This window comes from Neovison vison, chromosome 10 (genome assembly GCF_020171115.1).
Source record: "Neovison vison isolate M4711 chromosome 10, ASM_NN_V1, whole genome shotgun sequence".
Taxonomy (NCBI): Eukaryota; Metazoa; Chordata; class Mammalia; order Carnivora; family Mustelidae; genus Neogale; species Neogale vison.
This window is the reverse complement of record NC_058100.1, coordinates 32,364,101-32,375,483: the sequence shown is the minus strand read 5'-3', so window position 1 is coordinate 32,375,483 and position 11,383 is coordinate 32,364,101. Positions and strand designations below refer to the sequence as shown.

General features: G+C 54.4%; 1 long non-coding RNA gene across 1 annotated transcript; it reads left to right on the top strand.

Moving 5' to 3' along the window:
- Positions 1-19: 19 nt before the first annotated feature.
- On the top strand, positions 20-8,999 carry LOC122918464. Its single transcript, XR_006386606.1, has 3 exons — positions 20-89; positions 5,829-5,982; positions 8,508-8,999. It is a non-coding gene; the product is annotated as an uncharacterized LOC122918464 (long non-coding RNA).
- The last annotated feature ends 2,384 nt before the right edge of the window (positions 9,000-11,383 follow it).

Genomic DNA, 11,383 nt, shown 5'->3' with positions numbered 1-11,383 from the left:
TGTCGCACTGCGCGGCGGCTCACACCGGTCTGCACCGGACGGCGGTGTTTGCACATGACCCAGCCTCTGCGGACTCTCCTCGATGCCCAGTAGGTGGCCGGGATTCTCACTGACCTGCTTTCTGATGCCCCGTGGGGAGTGCCGACCACTTTGCTCTGCTGTAAAACCCGGGAGGCCGAAAGAATTTAGGAAGCCCCAGCTCGAATGCCAGGACGTGGAGGGCCAGTCCCCCTTCCCATCCCTCATTCCCTGTCGCTGAAAAGACAGACTCCTTAGTCGCATCTCTCTCCTCCGAACCCCCGAGCGGCTTCACACATCCCTCCCAGGGCAGTGGTGACACAGCAGAAATGGGCAGGGGTGCTTCTGCAGTCACTGCAGAAAAGTCCCATCCCCAGAGAACAACGTAGGTCATCCTGGAAAAGGAGACTGGCAGGCCCACGCTAGGGATGCTTGTCAGGGCCCCCTTCTGTCTCCAAGGTCAGCCTTGCAGGTCTAAGGACAAGCGCCAACAGCTTTGAAACAAGCCCTTTCCCACTACTCCTTCCCAAGGCCCACACCCACAAGGCTTGAAAAACCTGAAGATCCCTGAAATTCAGAGAAGCAACGAGCTATCCTCCCTGCACCCACTCCAGCCCTGAGGACTGCTCCGTGCTGACCGGAGAACAGTGTGGAGAAAGGAAGCCACCCGTGCTTTGCACCTGGCCTGCCCTGTTTATGCCAGAAAAGCCCCAGCTTGGTGGGAGAACGGCAGGCACAGGAGCACCTGCAGATGCGCTGCCCCTGGTCCCCTCCCGGGAGAAGTGACCTTGTGGAGGGGTCTCCAGGAGGAGAGCTCACTGGAAAGGGCCTGTGTTTAGGGAGCGCTCCCTGCGAGCTAGAGGGAGGAAAGCCTGTGGGCGGAATCAACAAGCAGGGATGAGTGAGGAAGGGAAGAGGCAGGGGAAGGGATGAGGGGGTTAGGGGAGCTAAGCATACCCCCCACCTGACCCTTCCATCCCCCAAACCCCTTCCCGCCTCCCTGTCTCACCCTCTCTCTTCTCCAGGGAAACAAAATATGTGGAGAAAGGCTCACAGTGACACATTTTTCATTAGGACCCCCATTCTCCCTTTAAAAATAGGTTCCCTCCCTCAGCTTTCTAGGGCTGTGGCAAATGCCAAGTAGACCGGTTCTGTGTCTGGCCAGGTGAGCTTCCTCTCTTGTCCTTGACCTACTGTGCTCCTCTGGAGGCTACTCCCTCTTCAAATCTGAGCTCCCCAGCTTTGCTCATTCTGCCTCCCTCATGTGCAGACTCTCCCCAGGTTCTGACAAGGGCTGAGTGTCGTGCCTTCACAGCCTCTCCTTCTAAGCCAGCCTCTCGCAGGCGTCCCAGGAACCTCCACATTTCCACCCCAACCTGTCGTGCAGCTGCAGAACAGGATCTCAGCCATGTGAGACCCAGAATGAGACTCAGCCGCACAGCCACGCAGACGGTCCGACCACATCACCCTAAAGAGCAACCTGCCCGGAGCAGGACAGACACACTCCCAGCTTCAGTCCTGGCTCACTGTGTGACCTTGAGCAAGTCCCTTGTTCTCTCCAGGGCTGCCCCTTCTTCACTGGTAAAATTGGAACGACACATTGTTGCAAGGATTAATTGGGGGTTGTGGGAAAATGCTAAGCACAGTGCCTAGTGCCTAGTGAAAGCTGTTAAATAGCTTGCTTAAGTATAATTAGCTCTTTCCATTTGACCTTGTCTAACCTTGGAACTGCTGCTATGACTTTGCCACCTTCCCATTCTGATACCTATCCCCTGCCTGGGCTCTCGAGTTTTCTTAGAAGGTCACCTTGACTAAGTCCCTGCCCTCTATGCCACCTGTCCCCTTGCTTTCCAGCTTGCTTCCTGCTCGGTGACCTCTTCTAACTTAAGTAATGAGTAACTTGAGCACAGGATGTCCCTTTGGGCTGCGCGGGGCCGGGCTTTTGTTCTGAGGCCCCTTCTGTGAAGGGTGCTGTAGCAGCGGGTGGAAAGCAGAAAGCATGCCGTTCCCTGGAGGGAGGGGTGCCTCTGGCAGGTGCAGCGTGTGGCTGGGCAGGGGCTGGGGGAGGGAGGTGTGGGCAGAGGGAACGAGGAAAGCTGTTTGGAGGAGGAGGAAGGAGTTCTTCAGCGCTTTTGAAAGACTGGGGGCAAAGAGAACAATGTTTCCGTCTCTTTCCTCGGGAAGAGGAGTGGTTCTAGAGTGACGGGGTTAGTTCTGCCCAAGGTGGGTGCTGGGCGCTGGGCCGGCTTCATGGGAAGCAGAGAGAAGCGTGGTGGCAGGGAGTGGAGGAGGTTAGGGACCTCTGTCCATGGGAGGATGACAGGTTCAACTGGGGAAACAAGCAGAGGCAGTTGAGGTTGAAGCGGACTCTCCCCGGGAGCTCAGACAAGGGCCCAAGGGTGCCTGCAGGACAGGGCGGTCCTGTGTGAGGCGAGACCACCAGTTAGACCTCTGGCGGGCAGAAGCGCGGGACAGATCAGCCCCTGGCCGTCTGCTCCTTCTGCTGCAGGGCAGAGAGGCTGAAAGGGAGGTTCAGCTGCCTGCAGCCCAGAGGGTGCCGTTGGGCAGGCTGCACGAGGGAGACAGGCCCCTGCCAAGCGGTGGCCTCTCGCAAGGCTTGGGCCAAACCCAGTGCAGTCCGCCCCACAGAGGGCTCCGAGGGCCGCTGCCCATCCCCACGATGACACACGTGCGCACGCCCCGCGGGGTTCTGCTCGGCCAGCACTAGGGTATTTTAAGTACCGAGTGGAGGGGGCTGAGGGTGTGTTGTTGCACGGTGACTCATCTTGGCAGCAGAAACTGTGCGCAGCGTTGGGGGAAATGGCTCAATGGCGGGCTCTGTGTGCGGCAGAAAGCTCCGGAATGCCCTGCTCTGGGAGGCAGGGCCGGGAGGGCAGGAGGGGAGGGCGGGAAGAGCGAGGGAACTGCTGCTGGACCCTCACGGTGGACCCGTCACGGTGGCGGGGTGCGGGCGAGGCCAGGGGGCTCCTGCCACCGGCCTGGGCTGAGCGCCCTGACTGTCCATCCGGAAGCCCGAGCGCCCACAGGGCGTCATTCTGTGGTTCACAGTGGCCCCTGGCTATTTGCTGAAAACAACAAATCACTCTCCGGAAGGGTTTTGGTTTCTTAAGGAAACCAGAGACCCTCAGTGGGGACATGTAGAGGGATCCCTCTTTTTCACTGAGCGTCATTCTGTCGCTTTCCGCTCGCGCTCGGTGTGGAATGGAATTCTTGTCCTGGGTGAGGGCACAATAGGACAATAAGGAGAAACGACTTTTTTTTCCCTCTTTTTTTTTTTAAAGCAAGTCCTCCTTGGTAAGATGGACTGTACCTGCCAGGAGTGGCAGTGACAGGTCATCTGCTTGTCACCTTGGCCACCAGGCCCTGCCTGGCAGGTTTCCAGGAGCTGCTGTCTGTTACACCATTCCTGACGTGTAAGTCAGGAATCTGGAGAGTTCGGAACGCATCCGCAGTCCAGTGGGCCATGCTGGGGCTTCTCTCCACCACCCCGTCCTTTACCACGTTGTTACAAAGTGTGTGGAGGTGACCACAGTAGAGGGAAGTGGACGCCCAGAGAAGGACTTTTGTTTTGATTGTTCTAGCAAGACCACAGAGGTGGGTGGTTTCTGTAAGCATATTCGCAGCTTGGGGGGTGGTAGAAATAAAGGCCAGGAGGGCCACAAACTCCTGTCAGAACCAGCCTCTCTGCTCCTTTGTACCTCCCCAGTACGGGGTAAGAGGTTCGATTTACTTTTTCCTCGGAAGAATGTCTGGAACCAACCAGCACATGCTCTAGGCTTTAGAAAATAAAATTTCTTTCCAGAATTTTCCATCTGCTTTACAGGGGACAAGTGGACACTCCTGTGAGAGGCTAAGCTCAGTAAGGGGCACTCCCGTTCCATCATTCTGCTGTCAGAGAGGTCTTGGGACAGATGTAGATGAGATGAGAATCAAGGAAATCCCTATCTTGCTGGACAGCTGGGGAGTCTTCCAGGGATGAAGAAGGGCGTCTGTTTTACAATATGCTTCATTTGCAGCTTCTTTCCGCAGCTTTAGATGAGGACCTGGAGGTAATGGGTCATCATTGTGGGTAAACTCATCGTGTATAGTGGTGCCAATGATGTCAGAGGTCCTCCAGCCTAAACTCCTGTGCCTGGCACAAAGTCAACTACCTCTTGTTGAATATCCAGACAGGCTGTGTACCCCCAACCTTGCAGCAGAACATTCTGTTGTGGGGAAACCATGAGCTAAAACTGAGCTCCTTGTAACATCTGTACAATCCTGTCTCACCCGGGGGGGACACATCGCAGACCTGGTACATCTTCATTGTGTCCACCCTACAAACATTGCAAACATCTCTGCTGTCTCCTTAATTTTTACCCTTCGAAGCACAAAACCCCCAGTTTCTTCAGTCCCTGTATGAGATTTTTTCTAACCCCCTCACTGCCCTAGCCCCCTTCCTCATATTCTTTTCCAGTTACCAATATCCTTTTTTAAAGCAAGTGCCCTGGTTCTTGGGCAGAGCCCAGTGGACATCCGGACACTACGATTTTTGTCAGTCGCTCCTCCCAACACTGCCTCCCAACACTGTGCCTTTGTGGTTTTCTTGCAGGGGCTCTTAAACCCTGAAGCCAGATAAATGTTTTAGAAAATCTTCTTCTGCATTTGCAAAAGCAAAGTCTAGGTCAAAGAAGAGAGACACACGTAAAACAATTGGAGGAGGAGGACACCAGCCCCTGAGCTCCGGGGCAGTGTGCTGTGGACGCTGGCTGTGAAGGGACTAGGCCTGGAGATCTTTCTTCCTGCACTTGCCCATTGCAGTGGCTTACTCAACAGGGCTCTGCCTGCCACTTCTTCCTTCTCTGCACCCCTAACTTTCTCAGCTGTCCTAATGCCCAGCTTCAGCCTACATGAGGCTTTTGTGGTCCTGCTTTTCTCGTGGCCTTTCAGTTCCCATCCCATCACCCATGGGCAGTGGCTTACTTCACTCTCATCTTGATCCAGGCTGAGAGATTTAAGTTAGCGCAGGTCCTATTTTCACAGGTCCTAGGTCACTGGGAAGCCTCAGCATTGACCATCTTGGTCCAGGTTCCTCCCTCCAGTGTGGGTCGGGTGTGGAGGAGGGAGCCATGCCGGTTAAAGTGGCCGGCAAGCTGCTGGCTGGCAAGAGACAGACAGACACACACTCAGGCAGGCAGGCAAACAAACACACAGAACAAAGAATCTTATACACCCTACAAAATTTGCCAGGTTTTCTTCTTTCTGCAGCATTGTACCTTTCCAGATCATTCTAGAAATAGTGCGTTTTAATGTGGCTAGTTTGTAGCACTCAAACCAAAGGGAAGAAATGGGAAAAAAGGATGTTTTGCATTTATTTTCCTGTGTAGAGTAGCTGGGAGGTAGGAAGATGCAAAAAAGAGAGAAAGGGAGCGAGAGAAAGAAAGGGAGGGAGGATGGGAGGGTATACGCTGGATCACAACTTAATTTACACTCTTCTCTACCCGAGTAAGGAGGACTTCACGCTGTCAGGGAGCGACTCCTTTAAGCAAACTGGCTGTTTGCAGTGTCTCTACTCCCGCTGGCTCACAGGGTCTTTTACTTCGTCTTGTTTGGTCAGCGCTAGTGGTCTTTCACAGCAACGGTCTACACCGTTGGGCCCCACAAGTGGGCCTGGGGGGCAGGTCCTTTACTGAAGTTTCTGAAATGCATCCCGAGGACCAGGTGGCACCTGTAAGTCGCACGGAATGACACTCCCCACCAGAGCCTCCATTTCCTGGTTCTAAAAGTCGTTGCTGTGCCTTTCCTCACAGGGACACCACCAAGGACATAAATGAGCGGAATGACAAGGAGACCAGGACCCTGAGCCCCGGCTTCTCCAAGACCTCTTGCTCCATTTAAACCTCCTGTCGCGACTTTAGAAGCTGCGCAGACGCGTAAAGACCGCGTAGACAGACGCTGTGCCAGGTGCTCAATACGGATGACCTTTTGTGTGTTGCGTTCCACTCGGTATTGCCTTTTTAACCCTTAATGAGGTTGGTCCTTGCACTGGTTAATTTTCTGTGTCATTTTGATTGGGCTAAGGGATGGCCAGCTGTTTGGAAGAACCTGACTCTGGACGAGTCTGTGAGGAGGCCTCTGGAAGAGGTTAGCGTTGGGATCAGTCGACTGAGTCGAGGGGAGCGCTCAGCGAAGCGTGCCGGCGCCTCCCAGGGCACGGAGGCACAATCCGCTGAAAAGACCAGAAAGGCAGGCAAGGGGCAAATTCTCCCTCTCTGCCTGAGCCGAGATGTGTCTTCTCCTGCCCTCAGCCACCGGCCCTCCTGGTTCTTGGGCTTTTAGACGAGACCACGCCTTGCTCCGTCAGCCTCCTCTCAGGCCTTGGACTAAATTACACTCCTGGGGCGCCTGGGTGTCCAGGTGCTGGTGGCTTCTTGGTCTCCATAATAGGGTGGTAATTTCTGTAACTGATCTCCTCATCTGTGTCTGTATCTCATCTATCCCGCTGTCGATCTAACCACGTTGGTTCTGTTTCTCTGAGGAAGCCCAACACAGCCCTTACTATTACCTGCCTCTCACAAGTGAGGAAACTATGTATTGTGCAGATTCAGTCCCTGAGGCCAGCAAGAAGCCAGCCCCATTCAGGTCCAGGCAGGGCTCTAGAGCCCGTGCTCAGAGCCATGAGACCTAACTGCCTCTTCAGAAGGAAGACCTACACACAGAAAGTGCTAGCACAGCTCCCGGCATCCAGTGGGTGCACTTACGGAAGGCTCTTTGTTTTCTGGGCTGAAAGCTCCCCGGGAGATTGCAAGTCTTCACTGGGTCACGGTTTACAGAAGCCTGTCTTGGATTCACATACTTCCCATCAGTCATTCACGGTCACCCACGGTGTGTATAGCGTGGCCTTAGGAATTGAGGGCTTCACAAAAGACATGGAAGATACGGTCCTTTGACAGCAGACGGTCCATCAGGCAAGATCCACAGGAATGAGTGAACAACAATGCAGGCTGGTAAATCATTATGTTTCACAATAGCTACCAGAGCAAGAGACGCAGTGGGAATCTGGCGAGAAGAGACAGCCCTTCTGGAAGGGGACGGGCCCAGCCAGGACCTCGATAGTGCCATGGGAAGGAGCAGAGTGGAAAGAACCTTTGTTTGCTCATTCACTGAACACTGAGGGACCAAACTGCGTACAAGGTCACTTTGCTGGTCATCCGAGAGCCCGTGTGGCCAAGCAGCTTGTTCTGTTCTGTGGGGACAGCCTGATATTTCCCAAGGGAGCTAGAAGAGCGCTCGAGGGGACCTAACCCCCTGCGGAGAGTGGGGAGGGCTTCCTGCAGGTGGTGGAGGGTGGAAGCAAGCGAGGGGAGGGGAGGGCAGGCCGGACCGCAGGTGCAAAGGCAGAGAAAGGGCTCCGGTCAGGGTCGGTTGAGGGAACACCTTCCATTGTAATAAAGACATTTTAATAGAGACAACATACAACTGAGAGGTACAGGTCTAACCTGCTCTTCGCAAAGGAGGAACCAGACTAAAGCACGCCACAGTTCCCCAGACAGCTCTGGCATCATCCCCAGCCCCCCACTTCCATCCCCGGCAGATGAAACCAGATCTGCGCTCAGCCTCTCCCCCATCACTGACTCCAAGCTGCTGTGTGTTTTGCAAGCTCCTTGGGATCCGCCCCCACCCCCACCCCGTGTCCTCTGACACGGTCCCTCGTAAGCAAAGGACAGGGAACAGGTGGGTAGGTGGCAGTGTGAACCAGCAAGGAGGTTATAGGTGAGGCTTGTCTGGGGCGGAGGCAAGGTGGGACCCGCACATCCACTGCCACATTGTGGAAGTTTCTACAGGGCCTTCGTGTCTGTCACGCCTACTGCGGGTGTTCTCAACAGCGCGTCACTGTCTCAAGCCTGTCTTTGGAGCGGCCTCTGGGAACAGGAAAGGCAGGTGGTACCTACAATCCGAGGACAGGGCGGAGTGCGGGGCCTCGAGGTCCGAGTGCCGGACGCCGCTCACAGGGGTCGCACCTGCGCCGTGATCTCCCCGGACACGGCAGCAAAGGGACAAATCAGACTTGACAGCAAAGCCTCGAAAAAGAGCATCCTTCTTCCTTTGACCTCTCCCAGGGCATCCACGTCAAGTTTGCTTAAGAGAATGTGGCCAGATCCACAAAGTGGCCTCTCTTTTACCTACAGGGTGAATTTTCAAATGAAGGCAGATTTCAGCGGAAGAAAGCAGGGTAACAGCCCCAGGATATTTGGCAACTCCGGAGACTCATTTTTTTTAGCTTTCGTAGGCATCTGAGTGTGAGAGGGAAGTGCCGTTCCTGGGAGGGTGACTCTCCCCAGGAGAACACAGGAGACAGGCAGGGCGTCCTCTTCCCTGCCACGGGCGGGGTGCAGGGGTGGGGGGCTGTTTCGGTCCCCTCTCCAATCAGACACGTAGCAATTTTGGGCCACACACACCCTAATCTTTTGCAAACTCTTTTGTTCTAGGACCCCCTCAGCATGGCTGCTTAACTGCAGGTGATTATTGTTTTGGAATTCGCGTGGGAGCCTAACCTTCTTGTTCTCGGCCTGTGGAGAGGTGTGTCGCCAAGTTCCAGACAGGTGCTGCGGACTTCGAGAACACAGCCTGCTGGTAAGATGAAAACTCATCCTCATCATCATGTCCTCCGGTGGGCAGAGTGGGCACGGGGGGCAGGGGACGCCCAGTGATCCTGGTCTTAGACACGACCAGGTTCGTAGGAGGGCCTGGAAGCTGTTTCTAGAGGGGCAAGGAGAAGCCCAGTGAGGGAAGCTTGTGGCAGGGTGGGCTTCAGACCGAGGCCTCGGGCCCCCGGCCCATGCCCCCACGGACCCGTGCTCCTCACCCATCTTGCGAGCCATCCTGGGTTGACTCGAAGAAGCAACCACACATGAAAACGGAGAACGTCGTTGCCTACATGTGAGGGACCCAAGAAGAAATTAGAAGAAATTGCACTGTGATCTTCCACTGAAAAAGAAAAAAGAGAAAGGCAGAAAAATCCCCATGTTGGTTTTATCAGTTAAACTTGGCTTTGGCTATAACAGAATCCCAGATGAACAATGGTTCCAACGACGTGGGATTTATTTCTTCTTACTTATGAGTCTGGAGGAAGGGAGCCCAGGACTGGGACAACGGCCTTACCCCTTAGGTCTTCAGGCCCCCGCCAGCTCACCTGTTTGCCATCCCTCCCGTGTGGCCCTTGCTCTCATGGCCCAAGGTAATGCCTAGGACATCAGTCACCCCAGCCAGGCTGGAGGAAAAATAAGAAGACGAACGGGGCCTGAATGTCAGTGGTCCCTTATGGAAACATCTGTCACAGAAACTGCTCCCATCCCATTAGTCAGAACTTGGCCCCAAGGCAAGACTTGGCTGCATGGGAAGCTGAGAAATATAAGCCTTATTTCGGGAACCGCGTGCCCAGCTCGAAGTTAGAGGGCCTGTCCTCGTCTGCCATGATAGTGCGGGGAAATGGGACGCACATCGATTTGTTCTTTTGAGTTACTACTACCCAGATCTTTTTCAAAATACAAAATCCAAGACGGGTCCCCTTACCTGATACGTGATCGTCCAATGAAAGCACCAAATTTCTTTCTTTTGTGGTAAAAAAGACAAGTCATTGTAAAAGGAGGCCGTGGGAAAATCTCAGGCCACCAGGATTAGAGAAGGCAGCTCTGGAAGGAGCAGGGAGCAGAGGTGGAGGAGGTCTCGAAAAGAGAGTGCAGAAAGCAGGCCCCTCTAGCCCCACGGCCACAGCCGGGCTCTGCCCTGTTGGCAAGGGCTGGTCCTGCTGAGGTTCCGCCCACCACCTTTTTCCACTTCCGGTGCAAACAGTGGAGTCAGTCTCCACCAGGCTTTCTGGGGCTTGTGGGATTTAGACGGCTGTTGCTTTATCTTCGCCGGGGCCCTGGTGACACAGGGTGCGTGATTTCCCCAGACCTGCACAGCAGCTGCCCTGACGGTTTTAACTGACGGTAGATCTTAGAGCGGCTCACGCCTAGTTGTAAATAAGGGCTCTTTTTTGCAAATCAGTAATTCTTCAATTTCATCAGACATCCAGAGGGATGGGACGTTAGAGTGGACGTTAGAGTGTGTAAAGGTCTCCAGACACCGGGACTACATGTGAGTCCACTGGGCAGCTTCTGGCAGTTTCTCAGACTCCCTGAGCCCCTTTGGTGGCCACAGGGCCTTTATACTTGCTATTCCCTCTGTGTCTGGAATGTTCATCTGTCCCCTCTTGTCCAGATAACCTACTGAGCCTCAGAAGAAGACTTCCTTGATGTCTGGGACTGGGGAAAATGTCTCAGCCACAGGTTGTCCCGGCACTGTTGTGCCTTTTTCCACAGTTGTGGCTCTCCACTGACTCATGCAATTATTTATTTAGATGATACTTGCATGAGAGCAGGCTTTGTCCACCATGGTATCCTCTGTACGTAGCACACTGATAGGCGCGTAGTACACACTCAGTAAATTTAGCTGAGTTGTGAAATGCCCCCGCAGCACATTTGTCTCTAACCCTATTACAACGGTACAGAATTTCACAATGTGTTGACCACGAACCCTCTGCATCAGATTTATTTGGCGAGGCCCTGGTGACAGGATCCGCAGGCGAACAAGCTTCCTCCTCGGTAATTGCTAAGCACCACAACGTTTGAGAAGCCCCACTGGAGGGTGTGTGAGAAATCCGGGGAGACAGCAGGACGTGGGTGTTATTAAGACCCTCATGCTGGCCCCAGGAGTGCGCCTCTGGGGGAAGCCGTTCAATTCAAGAACTATCGCCTCTCCCCGTATGCCGAAATTCGGAGAAGACACCTACAAGACAACTTTGCTCTGGGACAGCCCAGAGTGTGTGTGGAGACGGCTGTTTGTTGAGCTTCCACCGGCACGGTTAGGTGAGATAAAATAACGTGTGTTCGCCGCAGCACCGGGGCACAGAGGGCTTTTAAGACTCGCACAGAGACGTGACTGCTGGAGCACTCGGTGTGTTCCTCCCTCCCTGGCCCTCCATCTCCAGGTGGCGTGACTTTCGGAGTCAGGAACTGAGTCCTCCGTGCAGCTGCGTCTGATTTCAAGCCCCCGAGCGTAATACGATATGTCTTCAGCTACTGAAGATCTCCAGGCCTGCAAACTGATACACTTAAACTCTTGTCTTCTTTAAAAAAACCAAAAATCTGGGAGCCTAATACTGTGCCCCGAAGTTGACCGTGCAGCCGGGCGCCCACCACACTCACTGAGGTCCCGGCTGGCAGCCCCACCGGGGACGGGAAGCCGTCCGTCCACGCAGGAGCTCCTCCTGGGGCATCGTAGCTCCTTCCCGCAGGTGCAGCTGCTCTTTTTGCCTCCCAGA